This window comes from Ranitomeya imitator, chromosome 5 (assembly GCF_032444005.1).
Source record: "Ranitomeya imitator isolate aRanImi1 chromosome 5, aRanImi1.pri, whole genome shotgun sequence".
NCBI classification, from domain to species: domain Eukaryota; kingdom Metazoa; phylum Chordata; class Amphibia; order Anura; family Dendrobatidae; genus Ranitomeya; species Ranitomeya imitator.
The window spans coordinates 108,600,369-108,614,006 of record NC_091286.1 but is presented as its reverse complement, the minus strand read 5'-3'; the positions used below and the strand labels follow the sequence as shown (position 1 = coordinate 108,614,006).

At 50.4% G+C, this 13,638-nt stretch overlaps 32 non-coding genes across 32 annotated transcripts; all 32 read left to right on the top strand.

Moving 5' to 3' along the window:
- The first annotated feature begins 92 nt into the window (after positions 1-92).
- On the top strand, positions 93-208 carry LOC138639268 (U5 spliceosomal RNA). The gene has a single exon (XR_011312858.1). It is a non-coding gene; the product is annotated as a U5 spliceosomal RNA (small nuclear RNA).
- Positions 209-518: 310 nt separating this feature from the next.
- Positions 519-634, top strand: LOC138639761 (U5 spliceosomal RNA). Its single transcript, XR_011313329.1, has one exon. It is a non-coding gene; the product is annotated as a U5 spliceosomal RNA (small nuclear RNA).
- A 310-nt stretch (positions 635-944) lies between these two features.
- On the top strand, positions 945-1,060 carry LOC138639648 (U5 spliceosomal RNA). Its single transcript, XR_011313222.1, has one exon. It is a non-coding gene; the product is annotated as a U5 spliceosomal RNA (small nuclear RNA).
- Positions 1,061-1,370: 310 nt separating this feature from the next.
- Positions 1,371-1,486, top strand: LOC138639527 (U5 spliceosomal RNA). The gene has a single exon (XR_011313107.1). It is a non-coding gene; the product is annotated as a U5 spliceosomal RNA (small nuclear RNA).
- Positions 1,487-1,796: 310 nt separating this feature from the next.
- LOC138639299 (U5 spliceosomal RNA) lies at positions 1,797-1,912 on the top strand. Its single transcript, XR_011312888.1, has one exon. It is a non-coding gene; the product is annotated as a U5 spliceosomal RNA (small nuclear RNA).
- A 310-nt stretch (positions 1,913-2,222) lies between these two features.
- On the top strand, positions 2,223-2,338 carry LOC138639690 (U5 spliceosomal RNA). The gene has a single exon (XR_011313261.1). It is a non-coding gene; the product is annotated as a U5 spliceosomal RNA (small nuclear RNA).
- Positions 2,339-2,648: 310 nt separating this feature from the next.
- Positions 2,649-2,764, top strand: LOC138639651 (U5 spliceosomal RNA). Its single transcript, XR_011313224.1, has one exon. It is a non-coding gene; the product is annotated as a U5 spliceosomal RNA (small nuclear RNA).
- A 310-nt stretch (positions 2,765-3,074) lies between these two features.
- Positions 3,075-3,190, top strand: LOC138639288 (U5 spliceosomal RNA). The gene has a single exon (XR_011312877.1). It is a non-coding gene; the product is annotated as a U5 spliceosomal RNA (small nuclear RNA).
- A 310-nt stretch (positions 3,191-3,500) lies between these two features.
- On the top strand, positions 3,501-3,616 carry LOC138639689 (U5 spliceosomal RNA). The gene has a single exon (XR_011313260.1). It is a non-coding gene; the product is annotated as a U5 spliceosomal RNA (small nuclear RNA).
- A 310-nt stretch (positions 3,617-3,926) lies between these two features.
- On the top strand, positions 3,927-4,042 carry LOC138639276 (U5 spliceosomal RNA). Its single transcript, XR_011312866.1, has one exon. It is a non-coding gene; the product is annotated as a U5 spliceosomal RNA (small nuclear RNA).
- Positions 4,043-4,352: 310 nt separating this feature from the next.
- Positions 4,353-4,468, top strand: LOC138639688 (U5 spliceosomal RNA). Its single transcript, XR_011313259.1, has one exon. It is a non-coding gene; the product is annotated as a U5 spliceosomal RNA (small nuclear RNA).
- A 310-nt stretch (positions 4,469-4,778) lies between these two features.
- LOC138640122 (U5 spliceosomal RNA) lies at positions 4,779-4,894 on the top strand. The gene has a single exon (XR_011313639.1). It is a non-coding gene; the product is annotated as a U5 spliceosomal RNA (small nuclear RNA).
- Positions 4,895-5,204: 310 nt separating this feature from the next.
- Positions 5,205-5,320, top strand: LOC138639475 (U5 spliceosomal RNA). The gene has a single exon (XR_011313058.1). It is a non-coding gene; the product is annotated as a U5 spliceosomal RNA (small nuclear RNA).
- Positions 5,321-5,630: 310 nt separating this feature from the next.
- On the top strand, positions 5,631-5,746 carry LOC138639136 (U5 spliceosomal RNA). Its single transcript, XR_011312734.1, has one exon. It is a non-coding gene; the product is annotated as a U5 spliceosomal RNA (small nuclear RNA).
- Positions 5,747-6,056: 310 nt separating this feature from the next.
- LOC138639448 (U5 spliceosomal RNA) lies at positions 6,057-6,172 on the top strand. The gene has a single exon (XR_011313033.1). It is a non-coding gene; the product is annotated as a U5 spliceosomal RNA (small nuclear RNA).
- A 310-nt stretch (positions 6,173-6,482) lies between these two features.
- LOC138639264 (U5 spliceosomal RNA) lies at positions 6,483-6,598 on the top strand. Its single transcript, XR_011312855.1, has one exon. It is a non-coding gene; the product is annotated as a U5 spliceosomal RNA (small nuclear RNA).
- Positions 6,599-6,908: 310 nt separating this feature from the next.
- LOC138639436 (U5 spliceosomal RNA) lies at positions 6,909-7,024 on the top strand. The gene has a single exon (XR_011313021.1). It is a non-coding gene; the product is annotated as a U5 spliceosomal RNA (small nuclear RNA).
- Positions 7,025-7,334: 310 nt separating this feature from the next.
- On the top strand, positions 7,335-7,450 carry LOC138640063 (U5 spliceosomal RNA). The gene has a single exon (XR_011313584.1). It is a non-coding gene; the product is annotated as a U5 spliceosomal RNA (small nuclear RNA).
- Positions 7,451-7,760: 310 nt separating this feature from the next.
- LOC138639373 (U5 spliceosomal RNA) lies at positions 7,761-7,876 on the top strand. Its single transcript, XR_011312959.1, has one exon. It is a non-coding gene; the product is annotated as a U5 spliceosomal RNA (small nuclear RNA).
- A 310-nt stretch (positions 7,877-8,186) lies between these two features.
- Positions 8,187-8,302, top strand: LOC138639514 (U5 spliceosomal RNA). Its single transcript, XR_011313095.1, has one exon. It is a non-coding gene; the product is annotated as a U5 spliceosomal RNA (small nuclear RNA).
- A 314-nt stretch (positions 8,303-8,616) lies between these two features.
- On the top strand, positions 8,617-8,732 carry LOC138639062 (U5 spliceosomal RNA). The gene has a single exon (XR_011312662.1). It is a non-coding gene; the product is annotated as a U5 spliceosomal RNA (small nuclear RNA).
- A 310-nt stretch (positions 8,733-9,042) lies between these two features.
- Positions 9,043-9,158, top strand: LOC138639464 (U5 spliceosomal RNA). Its single transcript, XR_011313048.1, has one exon. It is a non-coding gene; the product is annotated as a U5 spliceosomal RNA (small nuclear RNA).
- Positions 9,159-9,468: 310 nt separating this feature from the next.
- On the top strand, positions 9,469-9,584 carry LOC138639463 (U5 spliceosomal RNA). Its single transcript, XR_011313047.1, has one exon. It is a non-coding gene; the product is annotated as a U5 spliceosomal RNA (small nuclear RNA).
- A 310-nt stretch (positions 9,585-9,894) lies between these two features.
- On the top strand, positions 9,895-10,010 carry LOC138639015 (U5 spliceosomal RNA). The gene has a single exon (XR_011312617.1). It is a non-coding gene; the product is annotated as a U5 spliceosomal RNA (small nuclear RNA).
- Positions 10,011-10,320: 310 nt separating this feature from the next.
- On the top strand, positions 10,321-10,436 carry LOC138639346 (U5 spliceosomal RNA). Its single transcript, XR_011312932.1, has one exon. It is a non-coding gene; the product is annotated as a U5 spliceosomal RNA (small nuclear RNA).
- A 310-nt stretch (positions 10,437-10,746) lies between these two features.
- Positions 10,747-10,862, top strand: LOC138639318 (U5 spliceosomal RNA). The gene has a single exon (XR_011312906.1). It is a non-coding gene; the product is annotated as a U5 spliceosomal RNA (small nuclear RNA).
- A 303-nt stretch (positions 10,863-11,165) lies between these two features.
- On the top strand, positions 11,166-11,281 carry LOC138639196 (U5 spliceosomal RNA). The gene has a single exon (XR_011312791.1). It is a non-coding gene; the product is annotated as a U5 spliceosomal RNA (small nuclear RNA).
- A 310-nt stretch (positions 11,282-11,591) lies between these two features.
- LOC138639627 (U5 spliceosomal RNA) lies at positions 11,592-11,707 on the top strand. The gene has a single exon (XR_011313202.1). It is a non-coding gene; the product is annotated as a U5 spliceosomal RNA (small nuclear RNA).
- A 310-nt stretch (positions 11,708-12,017) lies between these two features.
- On the top strand, positions 12,018-12,133 carry LOC138639706 (U5 spliceosomal RNA). Its single transcript, XR_011313276.1, has one exon. It is a non-coding gene; the product is annotated as a U5 spliceosomal RNA (small nuclear RNA).
- Positions 12,134-12,443: 310 nt separating this feature from the next.
- LOC138639061 (U5 spliceosomal RNA) lies at positions 12,444-12,559 on the top strand. Its single transcript, XR_011312661.1, has one exon. It is a non-coding gene; the product is annotated as a U5 spliceosomal RNA (small nuclear RNA).
- A 310-nt stretch (positions 12,560-12,869) lies between these two features.
- On the top strand, positions 12,870-12,985 carry LOC138639749 (U5 spliceosomal RNA). Its single transcript, XR_011313318.1, has one exon. It is a non-coding gene; the product is annotated as a U5 spliceosomal RNA (small nuclear RNA).
- A 310-nt stretch (positions 12,986-13,295) lies between these two features.
- On the top strand, positions 13,296-13,411 carry LOC138639420 (U5 spliceosomal RNA). Its single transcript, XR_011313005.1, has one exon. It is a non-coding gene; the product is annotated as a U5 spliceosomal RNA (small nuclear RNA).
- The last annotated feature ends 227 nt before the right edge of the window (positions 13,412-13,638 follow it).

Below are 13,638 nucleotides of genomic sequence, written 5' to 3'. Positions count from 1 at the left end.
CACCATACCACGAACCCACTTCTAGGTGCTCTCCCCGGGCCAAGTGAGGGCTGCTGCCATGGTGGTAGGTCAGGAGGAGGCCCTTGCCCAGTATACTCTGGCTTCTCTTCAGAACGTAAAAATCTTTCGCCTTTTACTAAAGATTTCCGTGGAGAGGAGCAAAACTGAGTTTTGTGGCAATTTTTGCATGCTCCAGCTTGCTGAGGCTTTCTTAATTGGGTTCAACAACAGAATAAAGGAATGGATGGGTGGGGTTTCGGTGGGAGACGGAACCCTGGAGTTCCTGGGAAAAGGCCCTCATTTGCATATTGTAGCCATGGATGGCCTTCTTCCGGGCAACGGAACAGGTGATGCTCTGTCAGCAGCATAGAACTGAGAACGGAGCATCCTGTGGAAGATGGGCTGTTGCCGTTTTTGTTTTTCCATCACCAAACCACGAACCCACTTCTAGGTGCTCTCCCCGGGCCAAGTGAGGGCTGCTGCCATGGTGGTAGGTCAGGAGGAGGCCCTTGCCCAGTATACTCTGGCTTCTCTTCAGAACGTAAAAATCTTTCGCCTTTTACTAAAGATTTCCGTGGAGAGGAGCAAAACTGAGTTTTGTGGCAATTTTTGCATGCTCCAGCTTGCTGGGGCTTCCTTAATTGGGTTCAACAATAGAATAAAGTAATGGGTGTTTGGGGTTTCGGTGGGAGACTGAACCCTGGGGTTGCGGGGAAGAGGCCCTCATTTGCATATTGTAGCCATGGATGGCCTTCTTCCGGGCAACGGAACAGGTGATGCTCTGTCAGCAGCATAGAACTGAGAACGGAGCAGCCTGTGGAAGATGGGCTGTTGCCGTTTTTGTTTTTCCATCACCAAACCACGAACCCACTTCTAGGTGCTCTCCCCGGGCCAAGTGAGGGCTGCTGCCATGGTGGTAGGTCAGGAGGAGGCCCTTGCCCAGTATACTCTGGCTTCTCTTCAGAACGTAAAAATCTTTCGACTTTTATTAAAGATTTCCGTGGAGAGGAGCAAAACTGAGTTTTGTGGTAATTTTTGCATGCTCCAACTTGCTGGGGCTTCCTTAATTGAGTTCAACAACAGAATAAAGTAATGGGTGGGTGGGGTTTCGGTGGGAGACTGAACCCTGGGGTTGCTGGGAAGAGGCCCTCATTTGCATATTGTAGCCATGGATGGCCTTCTTCCGGGCAACGGAACAGGTGATGCTCTGTCAGCAGCATAGAACTGAGAACGGAGCATCCTGTGGACGATGGGCTGTTGCTGTTTTTGTTTTTCCATCACCATACCACGAACCCACTTCTAGGTGCTCTCCCCGGGCCAAGTGAGGGCTGCTGCCATGGTGGTAGGTCAGGAGGAGGCCCTTGCCCAGTATACTCTGGCTTCTCTTCAGAACGTAAAAATCTTTCGCTTTTTACTAAAGATTTCCATGGAGAGGAGCAAAACTGAGTTTTGTGGCAATTTTTGCATGCTCCAACTTGCTGGAGCTTCCTTAATTGGGTTCAACAATAGAATAAAGTAATGGGTGTTTGGGGTTTCGGTGGGAGACTGGACCCTGGGGTTGCGGGGAAGAGGCCCTCATTTGCATATTGTAGCCATGGATGGCCTTCTTCCGGGCAACGGAACAGGTCATGCTCTGTCAGCAGCATAGAACTGAGAACGGAGCAGCCTGTGGAAGATGGGCTGTTGCCGTTTTTGTTTTTCCATCACCAAACCACGAACCCACTTCTAGGTGCTCTCCCCGGGCCAAGTGAGGGCTGCTGCCATGGTGGTAGGTCAGGAGGAGGCCTTTGCACAGTATACTCTGGCTTCTCTTCAGAACGTAAAAATCTTTCGCCTTTTACTAAAGATTTCCGTGGAGAGGAGCAAAACTGAGTTTTGTTGCAATTTTTGCATGCTCCAGCTTGCTGGGGCTTCCTTAATTGGGTTCAACAACAGAATAAAGTAATGGGTGGGTGGGGTTTCGGTGGGAGACTGAACCCTGGGGTTGCTGGAAAGAGGCCCTCATTTGCATATTTTAGCCATGGATGGCCTTCTTCCGGGCAATGGAACAGGTGATGTTCTGTCAGCAGCATAGAACTGAGAACGGAGCAGCCTGTGGAAGATGGGCTGTTGCCGTTTTTGTTTTTCCATCACCAAACCACGAACCCACTTCTAAGTGCTCTCCCCGGGCCAAGTGAGGGCTGCTGCCATGGTGGTAGGTCAGGAGGAGGCCCTTGCCCAGTATATTCTAGCTTCTCTTCAGAACGTAAAATTCTTTCGCCTTTTACTAAAGATTTCCGTGGAGAGGAGCAAAACTGAGTTTTGTGGCAATTTTTGCATGCTCCAGCTTGCTGGGGCTTCCTTAATTGGGTTCAACAACAGAATAAAGGAATGGGTGGGTGGGGTTTCGGTGGGAGACTGAACCCTGGGGTTGCTGGGAAGAGGCCCTCATTTGCATATTGTAGCCATGGATGGCCTTCTTCCGGGCAACGGAACAGGTGATGCTCTGTCAGCAGCATAGAACTGAGAACGGAGCAGCCTGTGGAAGATGGGCTGTTGCCGTTTTTGTTTTTCCATCACCAAACCACGAACCCACTTCTAGGTGCTCTCCCCGGGCCAAGTGAGGGCTGCTGCCATGGTGGTAGGTCAGGAGGAGGCCTTTGCACAGTATATTCTGGCTTCTCTTCAGAAAGTAAAAATCTTTCGCCTTTTCCTAAAGATTTCCGTGGAGAGGAGCAAAACTGAGTTTTGTGGCAATTTTTGCATGCTCCAGCTTGCTGGGGCTTCCTTAATTGGGTTCAACAACAGAATAAAGTAATGGGTGGGTGGGGTTTCGGTGGGAGACTGAACCCTGGGGTTGCTGGGAAGAGGCCCTCATTTGCATATTGTAGCCATGGTTGGCCTTCTTCCGGGCAACGGAACAGGTGATGTTCTGTCAGCAGCATAGAACTGAGAACGGAGCAGCCTGTGGAAGATGGGCTGTTGCCGTTTTTGTTTTTCCATCACCAAACCACGAACCCACTTCTAGGTGCTCTCCCCGGGCCAAGTGAGGGCTGCTGCCATGGTGGTAGGTCAGGAGGAGGCCTTTGCACAGTATACTCTGGCTTCTCTTCAGAACGTAAAAATCTTTCGCCTTTTACTAAAGATTTCCGTGGAGAGGAGCAAAACTGAGTTTTGTTGCAATTTTTGCATGCTCCAGCTTGCTGGGGCTTCCTTAATTGGGTTCAACAACAGAATAAAGTAATGGGTGGGTGGGGTTTCGGTGGGAGACTGAACCCTGGGGTTGCTGGAAAGAGGCCCTCGTTTGCATATTTTAGCCATGGATGGCCTTCTTCCGGGCAACGGTACAGGTGATGTTCTGTCAGCAGCATAGAACTGAGAACGGAGCAGCCTGTGGAAGATGGGCTGTTGCCGTTTTTGTTTTTCCATCACCAAACCACGAACCCACTTCTAAGTGCTCTCCCCGGGCCAAGTGAGGGCTGCTGCCATGGTGGTAGGTCAGGAGGAGGCCCTTGCCCAGTATATTCTAGCTTCTCTTCAGAACGTAAAATTCTTTCGCCTTTTACTAAAGATTTCCGTGGAGAGGAGCAAAACTGAGTTTTGTGGCAATTTTTGCATGCTCCAGCTTGCTGGGGCTTCCTTAATTGGGTTCAACAACAGAATAAAGGAATGGGTGGGTGGGGTTTCGGTGGGAGACTGAACCTTGGGGTTGCTGGGAAGAGGCCCTCATTTGCATATTGTAGTCATGGATGGCCTTCTTCCGGGCAACGGAACAGGTGATGCTCTGTCAGCAGCATAGAACTGAGAACGGAGCAGCCTGTGGAAGATGGGCTGTTGCCGTTTTTGTTTTTCCATCACCAAACCACGAACCCACTTCTAGGTGCTCTCCCCGGGCCAAGTGAGGGCTGCTGCCATGGTGGTAGGTCAGGAGGAGGCCTTTGCACAGTATACTCTGGCTTCTCTTCAGAACGTAAAAATCTTTCGCCTTTTACTAAAGATTTCCGTGGAGAGGAGCAAAACTGAGTTTTGTTGCAATTTTTGCATGCTCCAGCTTGCTGGGGCTTCCTTAATTGGGTTCAACAACAGAATAAAGTAATGGGTGGGTGGGGTTTCGGTGGGAGACTGAACACTGGGGTTGCTAGAAAGAGGCCCTCATTTGCATATTTTAGCCATGGATGGCCTTCTTCCGGGCAACGGAACAGGTGATGTTCTGTCAGCAGCATAGAACTGAGAACGGAGCAGCCTGTGGAAGATGGGCTGTTGCCGTTTTTGTTTTTCCATCACCAAACCACGAACCCACTTCTAAGTGCTCTCCCCGGGCCAAGTGAGGGCTGCTGCCATGGTGGTAGGTCAGGAGGAGGCCCTTGCCCACTATATTCTAGCTTCTCTTCAGAACGTAAAATTCTTTCGCCTTTTACTAAAGATTTCCGTGGAGAGGAGCAAAACTGAGTTTTGTGGCAATTTTTGCATGCTCCAGCTTGCTGGGGCTTCCTTAATTGGGTTCAACAACAGAATAAAGGAATGGGTGGGTGGGGTTTCGGTGGGAGACTGAACCCTGGGGTTGCTGGGAAGAGGCCCTCATTTGCATATTGTAGCCATGGATGGCCTTCTTCCGGGCAACGGAACAGGTGATGCTCTGTCAGCAGCATAGAACTGAGAACGGAGCAGCCTGTGGAAGATGGGCTGTTGTCGTTTTTGTTTTTCCATCACCAAACCACGAACCCACTTCTAGGTGCTCTCCCCGGGCCAAGTGAGGGCTGCTGCCATGGTGGTAGGTCAGGAGGAGGCCTTTGCACAGTATACTCTGGCTTCTCTTCAGAAAGTAAAAATCTTTCGCCTTTTACTAAAGATTTCCGTGGAGAGGAGCAAAACTGAGTTTTGTTGCAATTTTTGCATGCTCCAGCTTGCTGGGGCTTCCTTAATTGGGTTCAACAACAGAATAAAGTAATGGGTGGGTGGGGTTTTGGTGGGAGACTGAACCCTGGGGTTGCTGGGAAGAGGCCCTCATTTGCATATTGTAGCCATGGATGGTCTTCTTCCGGGCAACGGAACAGGTGATGCTCTGTCAGCAGCATAAAACTGAGAACGGAGCATCCTGTGGAAGATGGGCTGTTGCCGTTTTTGTTTTTCCATCACCATACCACGAACCCACTTCTAGGTGCTCTCCCCGGGCCAAGTGAGGGCTGCTGCCATGGTGGTAGGTCAGGAGGAGGCCCTTGCCCAGTATACTCTAGCTTCTCTTCAGAACGTAAAAATCTTTCGCCTTTTACTAAAGATTTCCGTGGAGAGGAGCAAAACTGAGTTTTGTGGCAATTTTTGCATGCTCCAGCTTGCTAGGGCTTCCTTAATTGGGTTCAACAATAGAATAAAGTAATGGGTGTTTGGGGTTTCGGTGGGAGACTGAACCCTGGGGTTGCGGGGAAGAGGCCCTCATTTGCATATTGTAGCCATGGATGGCCTTCTTCCGGGCAACGGAACAGGTGATGCTCTGTCAGCAGCATAGAACTGAGAACAGAGCAGCCTGTGGAAGATGGGCTGTTGCCGTTTTTGTTTTTCCATCACCAAACCACGAACCCACTTCTAGGTGCTGTCCCCGGGCCAAGTGAGGGCTGCTGCCATGGTGGTAGGTCAGGAGGAGGCCCTTGCCCAGTATACTCTGGCTTCTCTTCAGAACGTAAAAATCTTTCGCCTTTTACTAAAGATTTCCGTGGAGAGGAGCAAAACTGAGTTTTGTGGCAATTTTTGCATGCTCCAACTTGCTGGGGCTTCCTTAATTGGGTTCAACAACAGAATAAAATAATGGGTGGGTGGGGTTTCGGTGGGAGACTGAACCCTGGGGTTGCTGGGAAGAGGCCCTCATTTGCATATTGTAGCCATGGATGGCCTTCTTCCGGGCAACGGAACAGGTGATGCTCTGTCAGCAGCATAGAACTGAGAACGGAGCATCCTGTGGAAGATGGGCTGTTGCTGTTTTTGTTTTTCCATCACCATACCACGAACCCACTTCTAGGTGCTCTCCCCGGGCCAAGTGAGGGCTGCTGCCATGGTGGTAGGTCAGGAGGAGGCCCTTGCCCAGGATACTCTGGCTTCTCTTCAGAACGTAAAAATCTTTCGCCTTTTACTAAAGATTTCCGTGGAGAGGAGGAAAACTGAGTTTTGAGGCAATTTTTGCATGCTCTAGCTTGCTGGGGCTTCGTTAATTGGGTTCAACAACAGAATAAAGTAATGGGTGGGTGGGGTTTCGGTGGAAGACTGAACCCTGGGGTTGCTGGGAAGAGGCCCTCATTTGCATATTGTATCCATGGATGGCCTTCTTCCGGGCAACGGAACAGGTGATGCTCTGTCAGCAGCATAGAACTGAGAACGGAGCAGCCTGTGGAAGATGGGCTGTTGCCGTTTTTGTTTTTCCATCACCAAACCACGAACCCACTTCTAGGTGCTCTTCCCGGGCCAAGTGAGGGCTGCTGCCATGGTGGTAGGTCAGGAGGAGGCCTTTGCACAGTATACTCTGGCTTCTCTTCAGAACGTAAAAATCTTTCGCCTTTTACTAAAGATTTCCGTGGAGAGGAGCAAAACTGAGTTTTGTTGCAATTTTTGCATGCTCCAGCTTGCTGGGGCTTCCTTAATTGGGTTCAACAACAGAATAAAGTAATGGGTGGGTGGGGTTTTGGTGGGAGACTGAACCCTGGGGTTGCTGGGAAGAGGCCCTCATTTGCATATTGTAGCCATGGATGGCCTTCTTCCGGGCAACGGAACAGGTGATGCTCTGTCAGCAGCATAGAACTGAGAACGGAGCAGCCTGTGGAAGATGGGCTGTTGCCGTTTTTGTTTTTCCATCACCAAACCACGAACCCACTTCTAGGTGCTGTCCCCGGGCCAAGTGAGGGCTGCTGCCATGGTGGTAGGTCAGGAGGAGGCCCTTGCCCAGTATACTCTGGCTTCTCTTCAGAACGTAAAAATCTTTCGCCTTTTACTAAAGATTTCCGTGGAGAAGAGCAAAACTGAGTTTTGTGGCAATTTTTGCATGCTCCAGCTTGCTGGGGCTTTCTTAATTGGGTTCAACAACAGAATAAAGGAATGGATGGGTGGGGTTTCGGTGGGAGACTGAACCCTGGGGTTCCTGGGAAAAGGCCCTCATTTGCATATTGTAGCCATGGATGGCCTTCTTCCGGGCAACGGAACAGGTGATGCTCTGTCAGCAGCATAGAACTGAGAACGGAGCATCCTGTGGAAGATGGGCTGTTGCCGTTTTTGTTTTTCCATCACCAAACCACGAACCCACTTCTAGGTGCTCTCCCCGGGCCAAGTGAGGGCTGCTGCCATGGTGGTAGGTCAGGAGGAGGCCCTTGCCCAGTATACTCTGGCTTCTTTTCAGAACGTAAAAATCTTTCGCCTTTTACTAAAGATTTCCGTGGAGAGGAGCAAAACTGAGTTTTGTGGCAATTTTTGTATGCTCCAGCTTGCTGGGGCTTCCTTAATTGGGTTCAACAATAGAATAAAGTAATGGGTGTTTGGGGTTTCGGTGGGAGACTGAACCCTGGGGTTGCGGGGAAGAGGCCCTCATTTGCATATTGTAGCCATGGATGGCCTTCTTCCGGGCAACGGAACAGGTGATGCTCTGTCAGCAGCATAGAACTGAGAACGGAGCAGCCTGTGGAAGATGGGCTGTTGCCGTTTTTGTTTTTCCATCACCAAACCACGAACCCACTTCTAGGTGCTCTCCCCGGGCCAAGTGAGGGCTGCTGCCATGGTGGTAGGTCAGGAGGAGGCCCTTGCCCAGTATACTCTGGCTTCTCTTCAGAACGTAAAAATCTTTCGTCTTTTACTAAAGATTTCCGTGGAGAGGAGCAAAACTGAGTTTTGTGGCAATTTTTGCATGCTTCAACTTGCTGGGGCTTCCTTAATTGGGTTCAACAACAGAATAAAGTAATGGGTGGGTGGGGTTTCGGTGGGAGACTGAACCCTGGGGTTGCTGGGAAGAGGCCCTCATTTGCATATTGTAGCCATGGATGGCCTTCTTCCGGGCAACGGAACAGGTGATGCTCTGTCAGCAGCATAGAACTGAGAACGGAGCATCCTGTGGAAGATGGGCTGTTGCCGTTTTTGTTTTTCCATCACCATACCACGAACCCACTTCTAGGTGCTCTCCCCGGGCCAAGTGAGGGCTGCTGCCATGGTGGTAGGTCAGGAGGAGGCCCTTGCCCAGTATACTCTGGCTTCTTTTCAGAACGTAAAAATCTTTCGCCTTTTACTAAAGATTTCCGTGGAGAGGAGGAAAACTGAGTTTTGTGGCAATTTTTGCATGCTCCAGCTTGCTGGGGCTTCGTTAATTGGGTTCAACAACAGAATAAAGTAATGGGTGGGTGGGTGGGGTTTCGGTGGGAGACTGAGCCCTGGGGTTGCGGGGAAGAGGCCCTCATTTGCATATTGTAGCCATGGATGGCCTTCTTCCGGGCAACGAAACAGGTGATGCTCTGTCAGCAGCATAGAACTGAGAACGGAGCAGCCTGTGGAAGATGGGCTGTTGCCGTTTTTGTTTTTCCATCACCAAACCACGAACCCACTTCTAGGTGCTGTCCCCGGGCCAAGTGAGGGCTGCTGCCATGGTGGTAGGTCAGGAGGAGGCCCTTGCCCAGTATATTCTGGCTTCTCTTCAGAACGTAAAAATCTTTCGCCTTTTACTAAAGATTTCCGTGGAGAGGAGCAAAACTGAGTTTTGTGGCAATTTTTGCATGCTCCAGCTTGCTGGGGCTTCCTTAATTGGGTTCAGCAACAGAATAAAGTAATGGAAGGGTGGGGTTTCGGTGGGAGACTGAACCCTGGGGTTGCTGGGAAGAGGCCCTCATTTGCATATTGTAGCCATGGATGGCCTTCTTCCGGGCAACGGAACAGGTGATGCTCTGTCAGCAGCATAGAACTGAGAACGGAGCAGCCTGTGGAAGATGGGCTGTTGCCGTTTTTGTTTTTCCATCACCAAACCACGAACCCACTTCTAGGTGCTCTCCCCGGGCCAAGTGAGGGCTGCTGCCATTGTGGTAGGTCAGGAGGAGGCCCTTACCCAGTATACTCTGGCTTCTCTTCAGAACGTAAAAATCTTTCGCCTTTTACTAAAGATTTCTGTGGAGAGGAGCAAAACTGAGTTTTGTGGCAATTTTTGCATACTCCAACTTGCTGGGGCTTCCTTAATTGGGTTCAACAATAGAATAAAGTAATGGGTGTTTGGGGTTTCGGTGGGAGACTGAACCCTGGGGTTGCGGGGAAGAGGCCCTCATTTGCATATCGTAGCCATGCATGGCCTTCTTCCGGGCAACGGAACAGGTGATGCTCTGTCAGCAGCATAGAACTGAGAACGGAGCAGCCTGTGGAAGATGGGCTGTTGCCGTTTTTGTTTTTCCATCACCAAACCACGAACCCACTTCTAGGTGCTGTCCCCGGGCCAAGTGAGGGCTGCTGCCATTGTGGTAGGTCAGGAGGAGGCCCTTACCCAGTATACTCTGGCTTCTCTTCAGAACGTAAAAATCTTTCGCCTTTTACTAAAGATTTCTGTGGAGAGGAGCAAAACTGAGTTTTGTGGCAATTTTTGCATACTCCAACTTGCTGGGGCTTCCTTAATTGGGTTCAACAACAGAATAAAGTAATGGGTGGGTGGGGTTTCGGTGGGAGACTGAACCCTGGGGTTGCTGGGAAGAGGCCCTCATTTGCATATTGTAGCCATGGATGGCCTTCTTCCGGGCAACGGAACAGGTGATGCTCTGTCAGCAGCATAGAACTGAGAACGGAGCAGCCTGTGGAAGATGGGCTGTTGCCGTTTTTGTTTTTCCATCACCAAACCACGAACCCACTTCTAGGTGCTCTCCCCGGGCCAAGTGAGGGCTGCCGCCATGGTGGTATGTCAGGAGGAGGCCTTTGCACAGTATACTCTGGCTTCTCTTCAGAAAGTAAAAATCTTTCGCCTTTTACTAAAGATTTCCGTGGAGAGGAGCAAAACTGAGTTTTGTGGCAATTTTTGCATGCTCCAGCTTGCTGGGGCTTCCTTAATTGGGTTCAACAACAGAATAAAGTAATGGGTGGGTGGGGTTTTGGTGGGAGACTGAACCCTGGGGTTGCTGGGAAGAGGTCCTCATTTGCATATTTTAGCCATGGTTGGCCTTCTTCCGGGCAACGGAACAGGTGATGTTCTGTCAGCAGCATAGAACTGAGAACGGAGCAGCCTGGGGAAGATGGGCTGTTGCCGTTTTTGTTTTTCCATCACCAAACCACGAACCCACTTCTAGGTGCTCTCCCCGGGCCAAGTGAGGGCTGCTGCCATGGTGGTAGGTCAGGAGGAGGCCCTTGCCCAGTATACTCTGGCTTCTCTTCAGAACGTAAAAATCTTTCGCCTTTTACTAAAGATTTCCGTGGAGAGGAGCAAAACTGAGTTTTGTGGTAATTTTTGCATGCTCCAGCTTGCTGGGGCTTCCTTAATTGGGTTCAACAACAGAATAAAGTAATGGGTGGGTGGGGTTTCGGTGGGAGACTGAACCCTGGGGTTGCTGGAAAGAGGCCCTCATTTGCATATTTTAGCCATGGATGGCCTTCTTCCGGGCAACGGAACAGGTGATGTTCTGTCAGCAGCATAGAACTGAGAACGGAGCAGCCTGTGGAAGATGGGCTGTTGCCGTTTTTGTTTTTCCATCACCAAACCACGAACCCACTTCTAGGTGCTCTCCCCGGGCCAAGTGAGGGCTGCTGCCATGGTGGTAGGTCAGGAGGAGGCCTTTGCACAGTATACTCTGGCTTCTCTTCAGAACGTAAAAATCTTTCGCCTTTTACTAAAGATTTCCATGGAGAGGAGCAAAACTGAGTTTTGTGGCAATTTTTGCATGCTCCAGCTTGCTGGGGCTTCCTTAATTGGGTTCAACAATAGAATAAAGTGTTTGGGGTTTCGGTGGGAGACTGAACCCTGGGGTAGCGGGGTAGAGGCCCTCATTTGCATATTGTAGCCATGGATGGCCTTCTTCCGGGCAACGGAACAGGTGATGCTCAGTCAGCAGCATAGAACTGAGAACGGAGCAGCCTGTGGAAGATGGGCTGTTGCCGTTTTTGTTTTTCCATCACCAAACCACGAACCCACTTCTAGGTGCTGTCCCCGGGCCAAGTGAGGGCTGCTGCCATTGTGGTAGGTCAGGAGGAGGCCCTTACCCAGTATACTCTGGCTTCTCTTCAGAACGTAAAAATCTTTCGCCTTTTACTAAAGATTTCTGTGGAGAGGAGCAAAACTGAGTTTTGTGGCAATTTTTGCATGCTCCAACTTGCTGGGGCTTCCTTAATTGGGTTCAACAACAGAATAAAGTAATGGGTGGGTGGGGTTTCGGTGGGAGACTGAACCCTGGGGTTGCTGGGAAGAGGCCCTCATTTGCATATTGTAGCCATGGATGGCCTTCTTCCGGGCAACGGAACAGGTGATGCTCTGTCAGCAGCATAGAACTGAGAACGGAGCAGCCTGTGGAAGATGGGCTGTTGCCGTTTTTGTTTTTCCATCACCAAACCACGAACCCACTTCTAGGTGCTCTCCCCGGGCCAAGTGAGGGCTGCTGCCATGGTGGTAGGTCAGGAGGAGGCCTTTGCACAGTATACTCTGGCTTCTCTTCAGAACGTAAAAATCTTTCGCCTTTTACTAAAAATTTCTGTGGAGAGGAGCAAAACTGAGTTTTGTTGCAATTTTTGCATGCTCCAGCTTGCTGGGGCTTCCTTAATTGGGTTCAACAACAGAATAAAGTAATGGGTGGGTGGGGTTTTGGTGGGAGACTGAACCCTGGGGTTGCTGGGAAGAGGCCCTCATTTGCATATTGTAGCCATGGATGGTTTTCTTCCGGGCAACGGAACAGGTGATGCTCTGTCAGCAGCATAGAACTGAGAACGGAGCATCCTGTGGAAGATGGGCTGTTGCCGTTTTTGTTTTTCCATCACCATACCACGAACCCACTTCTAGGTGCTCTCCCCGGGCCAAGTGAGGGCTGCTGCCATGGTGGTAGGTCAGGAGGAGGCCCTTGCCCAGTATAATCTGGCTTCTCTTCAGAACGTAAAAATCTTTCGCCTTTTACTAAAGATTTCCTTGGAGAGGAGCAAAACTGAGTTTTGTGGCAATTTTTGCATGCTCCAGCTTGCTGGGGCTTCGTTAATTGGGTTCAACAACAGAATAAAGTAATGGGTGGGTGGGGTTTCGGTGGGAGACTGAACCCTGGGGTTGCGGGGAAGAGGCCCTCATTTGCATATTGTAGCCATGGATGGCCTTCTTCCGGGCAACGGAACAGGTGATGCTCTGTCAGCAGCATAGAACTGAGAACGGAGCAGCCTGTGGAAGATGGGCTGTTGCCGTTTTTGTTTTTCCATCACCAAACCACGAACCCACTTCTAGGTGCTGTCCCCGGGCCAAGTGAGGGCTGCTGCCATGGTGGTAGGTCAGGAGGAGGCCCTTGCCCAGTATATTCTGGCTTCTCTTCAGAACGTAAAAATCTTTCGCCTTTTACTAAAGATTTCCGTGGAGAGGAGCAAAACTGAGTTTTGTGGCAATTTTTGCATGCTCCAGCTTGCTGGGGCTTCCTTAATTGGGTTCAACAACAGAATAAAGTAATGGGTGGGTGGGGTTTCGGTGGGAGACTGAACCCTGGGGTTGCTGGGAAGAGGCCCTCATTTGCATATTGTAGCCATGGATGGCCTTCTTCCGGGCAACGGAACAGGTGATGCTCTTTCAGCAGCATAGAACTGAGAACGGAGCAGCCTGTGGAAGATGGGCTGTTGCCGTTTTTGTTTTTCCATCACCAAACCACGAACCCATTTCTAGGTGCTCTCCCCGGGCCAAGTGAGGGCTGCTGCCATGGTGGTAGGTCAGGAGGAGGCCTTTGCACAGTATACTCTGGCTTCTCTTCAGAACGTAAAAATCTTTCGCCTTTTACTAAAGATTTCCGTGGAGAGGAGCAAAACTGAGTTTTGTGGCAATTTTTGCATGCTCCAGCTTGCTGGGGCTTTCTTAATTGGGTTCAACAACAGAATAAAGGAATGGATGGGTGGGGTTTCGGTGGGAGACTGAACCCTGGGGTTCCTGGGAAAAGGCCCTCATTTGCATATTGTAGCTATGGATGGCCTTCTTCCGGGCAACGGAACAGGTGATGCTCTGTCAGCAGCATAGAACTGAGAACGGAGCATCCTGTGGAAGATGGGCTGTTGCCGTTTTTGTTTTTCCATCACCAAACCACGAACCCACTTCTAGGTGCTCTCCCCGGGCCAAGTGAGGGCTGCTGCCATGGTGGTAGGTCAGGAGGAGGCCCTTGCCCAGTATACTCTGGCTTCTTTTCAGAACGTAAAAATCTTTTGCCTTTTACTAAAGATTTCCGTGGAGAGGAGCAAAACTGAGTTTTGTGGCAATTTCTGCATGCTCCAGCTTGCTGGGGCTTCCTTAATTGGGTTCAACAATAGAATAAAGTAATGGGTGTTTGGGGTTTCGGTGGGAGACTGAACCCTGGGGTTGCGGGGAAGAGGCCCTCATTTGCATATTGTAGCCATGGATGGCCTTCTTCCGGGCAACAGAACAGGTGATGCTCTGTCAGCAGCATAGAACTGAGAACAGAGCAGCCTGTGGAAGATGGGCTGTTGCCGTTTTTGTTTTTCCATCACCAAACC